At 33.5% G+C, this 13,359-nt stretch overlaps 1 protein-coding gene across 1 annotated transcript in view; it reads left to right on the top strand.

Annotated features, from left to right (window-relative positions):
* Window positions 1–13,359, top strand: part of RIMS2 (regulating synaptic membrane exocytosis 2) — a 319,527-nt gene that overhangs the window by 118,855 nt on the left and 187,313 nt on the right. The gene's annotated exons all lie outside the window — the stretch shown is intronic.

Genomic DNA, 13,359 nt, shown 5'->3' with positions numbered 1-13,359 from the left:
TAATTGTGTCATATAGGATATACACATGGAAGCTAAGGTGAATCAAGATTTTTTTTTTTACTACCTTTGTATTAGCTTTCTTCTTTTGTTAATTGAATACCTTAGCTGCATTTTTAGTAGTTATATTTGCAAATACATGTATAAATATTCTATATTTTGCATTTAAAATCTATAATATTTGGAGGCAACCTATCATCATTGCTCTTGCACATTTTTCAAATTTTAATAAATGCATTTTAAGAAGTAAATTTAATGATCTTAAATAAGCAGTTGGATGATATTTCTTTGCTACAACTAAGTTTATGTAATTGTTGATAGTTACATAAAGTTTATTAGTAACTAGCCAAATCAATTTTCACACACTGCAAAGGACTGGTTAGCTGATGCACAACAGTGGTGATCCTTCTCAAAACTGGAGTGCCAGAAAAAGGTAATCATGAATATACAAAGAAAGATGCATGTTGTACTGATATTTTTAATACTTTCAAATTTTTGCATAAGAAAACCCTATTTGCTTATACACAGATAAACATACTCCCCCAAAGGTCTATAAAGTCTTGGATAAAGGACCTCTAAAAGCATGGCCGATAGAATATAATGATTTTTAATGTCATTTTTTTAAATGGTCCCTTTATTTGGTAATGGGATGTGCATTGCCAAAACCAACAAACCAACAAGCATATTTAAGTCACCATTTAACTTCTCTTTAATAGATGATACATTCTGTGCCTTTGGAAATTTCTGTTGTTTTTAACCCCTGTGCTTTGGTTCCCTTTTTTTGTTTTGTTTTTATTTTGTTTTTCCTAGACAATGGAGTCAAGGAGATAGAACCTTATGAAGGTCTGTACATAAAGGAGGGTTTGTTTTGTGCTGATAGCCTTTTTGGGGGGCTATGTGAGCAAAAATAAACCCAACTGCAATTGATGTTCCTTCACTGTATAGACTTTTATTATAGTAAAATTATTTTGTTTTATGATTCTGATAAAGTGTTCAATTTTTGTTTTACTTCAAAAATATACAAAGGAGTTAAATTTCTTTGATTCAGTCAAGTAAGAATACAAAGAATTTAGCTTCTTTTCAATCACAAGGTAAATTTTTCTTTTTTTTTAAATTTGCTTTGACATAAAGTTTTATATTTTGTGGAAGACTTTAACCAAAGATGTCAATTGCAGTCTGTGTTTATGTCATTGAGGATATACACCTAGTCTAGTTATAATTATCATCATATATTTTATTTTGTGTTTATGATGATTTTTTAATTATTCAATTTGGCTTTCTAGAAAAGGAAGTTTTTTAATTAGATAGTGATTGTGCTTCATATTTCCTGCATCATTTTTTTATGTTATAGCAAGACTGTTTATAGTATAATAAAGTTAAATATGTACCGTTTTGTTATCAATGCTACATTATGACTCAAGAGGAAAAATATTGAGTCTTGCTATATGGAATGTCATACATTTACCAAGACAATAAAAATTCCTCTGCTGATTATAGAATTCTGCCGATGATGTTGTAACTTTGAAGAACTGTCAGCTATTTTATTTACTGGTGAATCTCCAGCACGTAGAATAATGCCTGGCACATTATAGGCGCTCAATAAATATTTGTTGAATGAATGCATGTAATATTTATTTACAAATTGAAAAGCTACTTCAAATAGTATAGAAAGTACCATTAAAATAAACTTGTCATTCTATATATGTTTGTAGTAAAACTCACATTTCTATAACCTATTGGTAACACTTTTTTAAGTGTATTGCATTTGGGCAGCAGTACTTTTATTGCCTTACAGAACTCAAAACAGGCTGTATTCTTGTTAGTTGCAGTTGAATGATTTATCAACTCCTATTTTGTGGTCCTTTTTATTTGCTATGTACTATGAACTATAATTTTAAACAACTCAGCACTATTGTGATGGTTATACAGCCTGATGAAAATATTTTAGCAGCATTACTGCAGTCTCTATTACTTACATAAAAATGGGAGTATATAGTTTTAAAAGTACTTTCCATAAGGGAAGTTCTGTAATACATATGGAATATTTGTCTCCTCTCCCCACAAATTTTAAAGATAGAGTTTTGGCATCATCTGTTGTCATATGAAGTCAGAAACACAGTTTATGTCATAATTTTTTCTAAATTCAATTTTGATATCTTCAGTAGCAATATTCTCTTGAAATATGAGTGCTCCATGCTTTGTAATAATAAATATACCAGAAAACTAACATTAGAGCTGATACTTGACATTTTTAATGAGCTTGTCAACAAACATTCTGTTTACTGTCTGATTTTTGCCGTATAGAATGTGTTAAAACTACAGTTTTCCTTTAATGTCCATAATTGTGACTTTTCCATTTTTATAAATGAAAGAGAGCAAAAAAACTTCTTTTATTCTTTCCAGTATAAATTAAAATGCTTTGGAGAGGGTTTGGTTTTTTGTTTTGCTTAAGAGTGTGGATGATTGTAGCAGTGTTTTCATAAATATTAATATGAAGATTCCAGCAAATACATGATTGTATCATTTAGTTTAGCTTTAATGGCTATATATATTCTACTTTTCTAACTGAAGGTAAAGGTATAATGCAAAATTGACTATTGATTAATGGTCTAAATTAAATTATGTTTGGATTATCTCTTTAAAAGTTGTCAGACATTATAATTCAGTGACTGTTTTAGAATCAAAGTAATGGCATGTTTATCTTCTGATTCTGTTCAATAGCTGAAAAATGAGAATGTCCTAGTTTAATTCCTTTTGACTTGGAATATATTTATCTATTAATTAAATTAATTAAAAGCCTTATATGTGTTGGTCTTGACAGTGGTACAATATTAGTTAAAATCTGAGAGAGAAAATGAAAACAATATAAAGAAAGTACAATGTACTAAATCCTGTAAGACATTATTATTTTTAATTTCCCCCAACTTTGGTGTACTGCAATTTATAAAAATAAGAACGAGTTTATAATGTTATTTTTTTGTTTCTCTAGAAGAAAAGTTATATTATTTTTCTAAGAATATATCGTTTACAGATGAAGTATTTTGTCTTTCTTACAGTTGTTATGTATTACAGATGTTTATGGGCCACAATTTCTTTTACAAATTGAAGTTATCATAAAAGGAGACAGTATGATAACTTATCCACAGTATACTTACTTGTTTCCCTAACATGTCAGAAACTTGTTAAAAAATAATCTATTCAATTCCTTATAATCACTCATTGTATCATGAATAATTTGAAAGTTTTTGTTTTATTTTATTGAGGAGTAACAAATGTACGTGTCTGGTCTTATCCTTTCTTTTACTTGGGCATATACAGAAGTTAATGAAGAAACTAGACATGTGGAAGAGCAGGGGGGAGAAAAGCAGGGTGAAGAGATCAAAGCAGGTCTGTCTGTGTGTTTAAAATAAATAATCAAACATTTTAGAAGTATGACTTTTCTATTTCATGAAGACGTTAGGCTCTAGATTTATAATCTGGAATAGAGAACAGATTGTTCAGTCCTAATTTTAAAATACTTACTTAATTTTATTGATGGAGAGATATTACATGAGCTAAGTAACTTATCAGAATATTTAATTGACCTGTCTGAACATTCTCCTTGTTGTTTAAATCAAAGTGAAATTATAGACAATGCATCTGACCAAGGTTTATACCTATCCTTTACCCCAGCTTTACATTCAGTTCGTGCAGTACCTACTGAAACACTGTATTTTGCCACGTGTTTCATTGAGTGCAGATACACTAAAGTCCTAGATTCTCCTCTCAACAAGTTTGATTTTTTAGAGGTAAATTACAAGTAAATTTGGGAAGAATATAAATTTTAAAATTTTAGTTCTTGAAACTTTTAGAAACCATAATTTATCCATAAAATTTTCTCTACAATAAGGTCAGGGATTCCCCTGGTGATCCAGTCATTAAGAATCTGCCTTGCAATGTAGGGCATGTGGGTTTGATGCCTGCTTGGGGAACTAAGATCCCACATGCCATGGGGCAACTAAGCCAAATGAAAAAAAAAATGAACAATTAACTGTAGGTTCCTCTTCATCCCAGCTCAGTATTGCTCTAATATTTATTGACAATCCTAATTTCTCTTCAAAGAGTCCTCCTTCTACATGGAATGAAGACACTTCATTTTGGTATTTTTAAGCCCCAATTATGTTTACATATCTTAATTTTTGCTTTATCAAAATGTTTATGAAAGGATTTAACTCAGCAGTATATTGTGTTCATGAATAGTAGTGTGGACTCTACGTGCCTTTTGTTCTCTCCTTTATCTTGTGTGAAAGCAGTGCCACTCCGTATATTGTGCATAAGATATGTTTTCATGGGTGCATTCTTACAGTAGTGATTGTAGTCTAAGGCAGAAAACCCCTTAAGCTGCAACTGCTAATTTTTAGTAATGATTTTTAATGTTATAAAGATGAGAAAAATTATCAGTGTAAATCTGGTCATGAAAACAAAGGCAAGTTTATAGAAAAGTGTAAGTATGTCTGTTCTGAACATATCAGATACTAACTACTAGAATGTAACACATCTTCCATTTTCCTGAAGTGCTTTAGGAATAACTTTTTTAAGAGAATACTGTAAGAATGAGCTTCATTTTAATTCAGCTGTATAGTTAAAGTTTCCCTGCTTGCCCATTGCTATATTTCTGAAACTAGTCCATACAAATACTGAAGGTCTTTCAATACCGTTCAAGAATTGGCGTTTGCAGTAAAGTCATTGTTTGGGCCATCATTAGTTTGGAGACATCAGCAGTAGTTCATTTTACTTTTATTTATTTTCAACTTAGTTATAAGGAAACCCATTCATTGAGCCAGTTTGTCACCTATGCTTGATTCTCAAAATCAACTTAATTAGTAAATTATATTCATTCTTAAATTAGAATAAACCATAACTGTAATCTTCCTAACATCAAATGACTTGTTATTCTTCATTTTATTTTTATTATAGGCTAAGAAGGGTATACTTTACTCTTTAGCTTAGTACTGCGAGGTGTCATATTTAGTGCATGGGTTTGTTTCTCTAGTGTGTGATATCATCTTTCGTGGTGTGCTTGATTTTATTTGGGTTGTTAATGACCTTAATTATTCACTGTTGTCTGTTTTCAATGTTATAAAGACAATGAGGGAGAAACACCAAATCCACCTAATAATGGAAAAAAAGGCAAGTCTAATATGAAGTTAATAGTGCATTAATATATGTTAAATATCCTGTATTGACATTTGTGATGTGCATGAATGTGCTTTCTTTACTTAAATAAGTATAAATACAAGTGTAGTCCCAGCTTAAGTTATCCAACGTTTTCTGCTCTTTTAAAAATATATTTCTGAATACAAAAATTTTTTTGAAGTACCTACCTTATTATTGGATCCTAGTATAATCTTATTTTATTGAATTTATGGCATTAAAAAGTTTTACTTTATTGGTCATAATAAGGAATGAGATTCTGAGGGAAATAGTGATGGTTGTATTATTATGCATTTAGAAAAACACAGCATACATAGTTTTCAATCCAGAAATATTTTTTAAATTGAACTATTTAAAACTATTTTAAAGTAAAAATGAACTTAATTATAAGTTCAATAATATTAAACAAACTAATAATATTTGTAGATTTTTCACAGTTTTAAAACTAAAATTTGTAGCTTTTCAATCTTGCAGGTAAAGGTTGTAGTGACAATGGTCATGGGGACCTCAGTCACTTACGTTCATTATTTATTTTATCATTTACATAAAACCCCTCTTGACTGCAAAACCTCACTGTTGTGATGTAGACCAATCCTACTCATGATATAGTTGGACCTAGAAAGAGTTATTGATAAAAATTTGAAAAATGAAAACTCTGTATATTTTACTTAAGACTAACTCTCATTTTTATTTAGTTTAATCTTTTCATCTTCTACTTATAATTAAGATCTAGGTGTCTAATATTTCTTATTGGCATTTCTTTTGGGAGAGACAAATTTAGTGTTTATTTTAAATCTCATATTAAAGTTCACAAGTAAGGTTAAGGTAGGAGGTTGTTTTTTTAATTGCCTAAAGCATGTTTGTGGATCAGTGAAATTTATAGAAATTAAAGTGTTGTTACTTTGTTCTTTTACTTATATAGAAAGAGAAAACAGTGAATTTTAACTAATGAAATACTTTCACCAGACTTTTTGTTTGTTTCCTGACCTCTAATTGACTGTGAATATTGTTTGGTTTTATATATTAATTTTTATTTTATGTTGGAGTATAGTTGATTCCAGGTAAAGTGAATTCCAGCTGTAACTGTGTGTTAGAAATGCTCAAGCATTGAGTTCCTCATTGATGGACTTTTACCATCCTCTCTTCTGATTTAGTATGGAAAGGGAAGAAATAATGAAGCTAACTTTATTCTGTCTCTTGGTGTGAAGGGCCCACATATCATTTTGGAATAGATGTAGTGTACGTTGCCCTTCAATTATCGAGATATATGATCAGCCAGAACTTCTCCATTAAGCCTATATTAAAATCAAATTCTTTGGTTCATGAAATTGGTTTCAATTTTCTCAAATAATTATTTACCTAAAGGCAATCTTTTTTGATACATTGCTTTTCATACCTCCAGTGAGACAGCTTATTCCATAGCATCATACTGCTAAGTCTCTTCAGTTGTGTCTGACTCCGTGCGACCCCATAGACGGCAGACCACCAGGCTCCCCCGTCCCTGGGATTCTCCAGGGAAGAATACTGGAGTGGGTTGCCATTTCCTTCTCCAATGCATGAAAGTGAAAAGTGAAAAGTGAAAGTGAAGTCGCTTAGTCGTGTCTGACTCTTAGCGACCCCATGGACTGCAGCCCACCAGGCTCCTCCATCCATGGGATTTTCCAGGCAAGGGTACTGTAGTGGGGTGCCATTGCCTTCTCCGTAGCATCATACTACAAAACTCAAAGAACAAAATAACAGGCGAGTTTCTAGTTTTTTTCATTATTCATTCTTCCTACAAAGAATTTATGCATTCTTTCTACAAATAATAAAACTATTATATTCCAGTCTCCTTTTGGGAGTACTGGAGATATACTAGTGTACACATAAAACAAGGTACTTGCCTCATTGTCCTTATATTTATTAGGGGAAGCAAGTGATAAATAATGTATCATATAATTTCAGATACTGATATTTACAAAGAAAAAATAAATCAGGATAATGGAATAGGTAGTGTTCTAGAGAGTAGGGTAAATGATTCCTGATAATTTTTTCTGAGAAGTATGTCATATTTCAGCAGAGACTTGAATTACCATTGTGAAGGTCTAGGTAAGAAAAGTGTATCTGGCAGAGGGAACAGCAAGCATGAAGGGTCTATATGGGAGCAAGTTTGACTTGTTGGAGGAACAGTAAAGAGGTCAGGTGAGTACTACAGAGTGAGAAAGGTGGAGAATGATGGTAGGTATGGTCAGAAAGGCTGGGGAGGTGACCCATATATGACCTATTGATCACTGTTAGGACTTTGCTTTTCACAGAATGAAAAAGAAAGATTTTTATTAAAGTGACACAAAAACTGTTTCTTTAAAAAAAAAAAAAAATCAGTTTGATTGTTAGGTTGAAAATAACCCGAAAGAATGAAGATTAGAAACAAGGAGAGCTAGTAGGAGGAATTCCTAATAACCCAGGAAAGAGGTAATGGTAGCTAACTTATACCAGAGTAATAGGAGTCGTTCCATTCTGGATAGATGTGCAAAGATAGAACCAACAGAGTAACCTGATGGGGTAAGAGAGATGCAGTGATAACATCCAGGTATTGGCCCGGAGTAGTTGGAAGGATATGGAGTTTCTATTAAATGGTAGAGGGAAAAACTTGAGAAAAGTAGAGTTGGTGGGAATATCAGGTGCTCAATTTTAGATATAAGATAGATATGTTGTTAGACATGTAAGATATGATATCAAATAGGCAGTTTGAAATGTGTTCTGGATTTTACTTTAGAGATTCAGACTATGTAGTTTTAGATTTATGAGTTATCCTTATAAAGAGAGACTTAAAACCATGATGCCCATTGAGATCACAAGTGTAGACAGCTAAAAGAAGTCTGAGGACTATGAACTGAGCTATTCTTATTTAGAAGTTGAAAGGATGAAGAAACAAGAAACTTAGAAAGAGTAGGAGGAGAGGTAGAGGGGAAGCCATGGATTCTAGCGTCCTAAGTGCAAATAAAGTACTTGAAGCAAAGAGAATTATCAAGAAGGTAAAATCACTCGATTTAGCAAATAGGAGACCATTGTGTTAACCTTTTTTAGAGAAGTTTTGATGGAGTTGTAAGGGGTAAACGGCCAATCGTTGTCGTTTAGTTGCTAGGTCATGTCCAACCCTTTGGCGATCCCATGGTCTGTAGCCCACCCCACCTCTATCCATAGGATTCTCCAGGCAAGAATAGTGGAGTAGGTTGCCGTGTCCTCCTCCAGGGGATCTTGCCAACCCAGGGATCAAACCCCCCTCTCTAATGTCTCCTGCATTGGCAGCCAGGTTCTTTACCATTAGTACCACCTGGGAAGCTCCCCGCATTGGCAGGTGGAATCTTTACCTCTGAGCCAAAAGGATGATTAGAGTGGATTAAAAGAAAGAAATGGAGGTTTTTTGCCTGGGAAATCCCATGGACAGGGGAGCCTGGTGGGCTACAGTCTATGGGGTTGCAAGAGTCAGACCCGATTTTGCAACTAAACCACCACCACATAGACACCTTTGGCTATAAAGGGAAGAAAGGAAATAAAAATCTGGACTAATGGGAAAAGTCAGGGGAGCAAGCAAGAATACATGAAAGATATGTGGGAAACTTTGTGCTCATTCTTTGACTTGTAAATCTAGATCAGCTAATTTGTTCTTTAGAGTCATCTGCCTATAGTTTGCCAAGATATGTATCGTGTTCTGTAGCTTTGTTCCTAGATCTAGAATCAAGACTTAGATTTGGAAGGAGCCTTATAAATCTGATAAAACAGCTTTGCTTCACTGATAAAAGAGCATAATCTAGAGGATTAGCTTTCTTCAGTGCACGTAGGAGCAGATTTCTAGTCATGACTCCCTGTGTTATACATGCACATACCGTGCCTTTTCAGATGAATGGCATTTTCCTTGCACGTGTTTCAACCATGTGTGTATGTGTGTTTTAGATATTAGTCAAGTTCACCTCAGCCAATAGCTGCTATTTCCAATTTGTTGTACTAGGCAGTCATTGAGAATGCAATGATCAATAAGATACATGTCCTGCTTTGGGGAGCTCCCAATAATAATTTGATGATAAAAACAAATAAAACATAGTTGGTAAATTTATAACATATTACTTACATAGAGTCTCTTAAGATTGTGATACATACAGAGGAAGTAAGTTGTGAAGTGTTCTGGGCGTGTTTTCATGCCAAAATATTTTCCCACTGCTTGTGATAGTACTTCATATTCTGATATTCTTTAATGGCTTAATTATTTTAATACTATAAAACAGAATTTCCAGAACACTGAAATGTAAATTTTCCTGAGGGGACTGATCTGAGTTATTATTACATAGAAATTTCAAAGGAAACAAGTTAGAGCCTGTGAATGGAGAAAGTCAAGTATGGGGACAGAGCTGCTGGAAAATGTGGATGAGTATTTGGTACCTTGGGAGGGTGATCATGATAAACTCTGCCCTGAAGTAGCCCCTTGTGAATGGGCTTCCCTCACAGCTCAGTTGATAAAGAATCCACCCGCAATGCAGGAGACCCCGGTTCGATTCCTGGGTCGGGAAGGTCCGCTGGAGAAGAGATAGGCTACCCACTCCAGTATTCTTGGGTTTCCCTTGTGGCTCAGCTGGTAAAGAATCTGCCCGCGATGCAGGAGACCTGGGTTTAATCCCTGGGTTGGGAAGACCCCCTGGAGAAGGGAAAGGCTACCCACTCCAGTATTCTGGCCTGGAGAATTCCATGGACTATACACAGTCCATGGGGTTGAAAAGAGTCAGACATGACTGAGCGACTTTCCCTTTCACTTTCTACTCTAAATAACATTCCTTGCTATGTAAATATGCTATAAATTAACTTCTCAATTTAGTTTATTTAAATTGCTTACAGTAATACTTGTCACAAAGTAAGTACTATTATTTCTTGCTATAATCTTGTGTTTTCAGCAAGAATCTGAAAATTTGGATTTCAGGTGAAACTAAACCTGATTATGATCATCACTCTGAACCAATTATTTCATATGTATTATTTAGTGGTTTTGAGGAAAATAGTAGCCCTGATGCTGTTCTTGGTCACGTAATTTGCATAAGCAACAGTACAAGGAGGAGAGAAACTCCCTGAATTGCAGTATGAATCGGTGCATGTTGTGCAGCATTTGTACGTGGTTCAGTCCACATGTAAAGCTCAACATGCAAATGTCTAGAATACTTTTCTCTAAGTTAAAATTGCTTAAACCATTTGGACTTTTCCAGTTTCATAATGTTTAGAGATCTCCACTGGAAGTCAATACATCAGGTTTTAAACTCATTTCTACTCTTGTGCGTATGACCTCTGACAAGGCTTTTGTTGTAATTTCTCTGAACCTCAGTTTCCTCTTCTGTAAATAAACTAACCTGTAAGGATCTTTAACAGAGACTAAGTGTTTTGGAGATGTGGCTAAAAAATTGTTAGTCTCAAATAGTTTTTACCTAATTTATAGTTTATGATGTTATTAGTGTTTTGTTAACTGTGTCTGTTTTGGGAAACTTAATGGCCCTATCCTACTATTGTCCATTAGTGAGCCATTCACTGTGGGATTATCAACTAAACTCTACCACACTGCCTTCACAGTCAAGTTCCTAAAGATACACAATGAGACGTAAGGAAAAATATTTTGTTCCTTTGAGTCTCAATGTATAGTTGCCTACATCATTTCATATATAGAGAACCATATAAATAAGAAAGGAAGACAGGAAGGAAGGATGGGAAGAAGAGGGGAAAAATACAGGTTTCAAAGGAATCAAAAATAATAAAATAACTTTTACAGTCTTCATAATGGATACTTGCTTCTATAAGTATTCAAGGAATCAGATAGCATTTAGGGTGATGGTGTGGACAGGCTTCGTTTTGCTGGCTCTCTGTATTCTCACAAATGCTTCTAGAGTAAAGAGAGTACCAATACCCATGTCTTAATTTCCAAATTTGCATAATATCTAGATAGGAATAGATTTTATAATGGCATTGGTAGATATTTCCTAAAGACAGCATTCCCTGCTAACTTAGATGAATAACACTTTGACAAAAAATAAAATGGGAGAGACTGAGGGATACGTTAAAATAGCAAGGAATTTATCATATATTTCACTCAATTACATCTGTTTTATAGAATAATAGCTTGGTGACAGCGAACAAGATGGATTTGAAAGACTGAGGACTTGTGACTGTTTAGGGTATTTCAGTAGGCAACTATATGGTGACCTCTATTACTTAACTTGTAAACAAATATGTTCTAATTTCTTTTCCTAATCTTCCCTTTCCTTCACGGTAGCCATTCTTCCTTATTTTTCTTTGCTTCCCCTTTTGCTCATTTTATTTCTTTTAGATTACCAAAGCCTCAATTAATCTAATATGGGAGAGAACCCCTCCTACCTCACACCTTTCTGCAAACTTCAGCCATTTTTCACAACACACCATTTTTGGCTTCCTAAATACAAACAGCTATCTTCTGTTTGTTTGTGAAAATAGCATAATCTTAGGAAGGTGGTAGTGCTACATAAAGATCACAAGTTTTGGAACCTCGGTTCAGGGCCTGCCTTTATAGTGGGCCGACTTTGTGACTCTAGGTCCTTATGTCAAGTTAGTTCATCTGAGAAAAGCAAATCTTAGCATATCCCAATATGCTATTTGGAGAATAATCTTTTATCCCCAAAATGCTGTTTTGAAAATAAAATGAGGTAAATCCTGTGAAATTGTTTGTGAACCTGGGCAACTATTTAGTTTTGATCCTTATTAATCAGTTCTTTATTTTCTTACCTGTAGAGAACACCTGATAAAATGTCCTTTCTGTGGTTTATAGGGTCAGATATGATGCTGAATGTGAAAGTACATTGAAACGCATAGTATCATACAAATACAGTCTTTTAACATGGGGATTTGTGCTCTTTAAATTGTTGTCTTGATATAGGATTGTACTAGCTGGAATATAGGTATTCTGTAGACATGTAGGTTTTTAAAATATCACTTAAAAATATCTCACAGTTTAATTTTCATGAGTAAGTTGTTTCTTCAAATCATCTAACAGTTATTAAGTCAGTCTTTAGGCTTCCCCATCTACAAATTAAATTCATAACTGAATATTTACTTGATGCAATTATCCCCCTATAAAAAAATGTTTTCTCTACTTGACTGGGTTTCTAGTTTGCAGCTGAGCAATGGGACATTCTTTCGAACTCATACTTATCAACTAAGTTGCTATGCATCTCTGATTTTTCACCTCTACTCTTTGGTAGTAGATGTACAATATCATGGGTTACTACTTTGTACTTAAATCTTAAGGTCTTTATTATTTAACATTAAGAGGACTATTTTTTAAATTACCACAATAATCCTTCAATACTTCAATAATCAATACTTCAATAATCCTTCAAAAGAAAAGACTATCTTTAAGGGGCTGCATGCTTAGCACTTTTTTGCTATTTTTCTTTAATGTAACTAAAACACTTTTCAAACAATTTGAACATTTTCCTGAAATTTTCTATAGTTTATTCTTAATGACATTAAGTATTTCATTTTAATTATATGACCAATAAATTCAAAGAGGGCTAGGTATGGCTAATACTTCGCATTGTTTCTGGAGTGATGAATTAATTATTTGGTAGTCAGTTCAGTGCTTTTTATGACTAGTTCTGTTTTAAATAGACATTTGAGTTTCAACATAGGGTTTGATAATAGTCACATTTAGAACTTCTAGAAAATCTTCTAGATGCAGTGTCTTAATTTTATCGTCTCTGGTGTAAGTACTCTCGCACAAAATCTTGACTAATCAGTAGTAAGAAGACAGAGCAACTCTATAAATTTAGAGCTGGCATTAACCTTTGAACTTCCTTACTGTGAAGGTAACACATTAGAGGCAGAGGGGCTATAAAATTTGTCTAAGGTTATACACCTAGTTAATGGCAGAAATGTTCCTAAAAGCCACCTTAGTCCAGTTACATATCTGGTACCTCCTTTATCAATCATTGATAGCCTTGATCTAAGTCTTCTTTCATTGTTGTATTGTCTGGTATTTATAAATGGATGGTTATGAGTTTTTTTTTTTGTTACTTCCATGTAATAGATTTTCTTCAACTAAAATGTTTGTCAACTCAAAAAAGTGTTTAAAAACTAACTCTGTTTTGTGTTAGGATATTTTCCTTCACACTTCAGAATATGCTT

This window comes from Bison bison, unplaced genomic scaffold (assembly GCF_000754665.1).
Source record: "Bison bison bison isolate TAMUID 2011002044 unplaced genomic scaffold, Bison_UMD1.0 scf7180017864491, whole genome shotgun sequence".
Classification (NCBI taxonomy): domain Eukaryota; kingdom Metazoa; phylum Chordata; class Mammalia; order Artiodactyla; family Bovidae; genus Bison; species Bison bison.
Note: the sequence above shows the minus strand (reverse complement) of the source record. Positions and strands in the feature narration are given on the sequence as shown.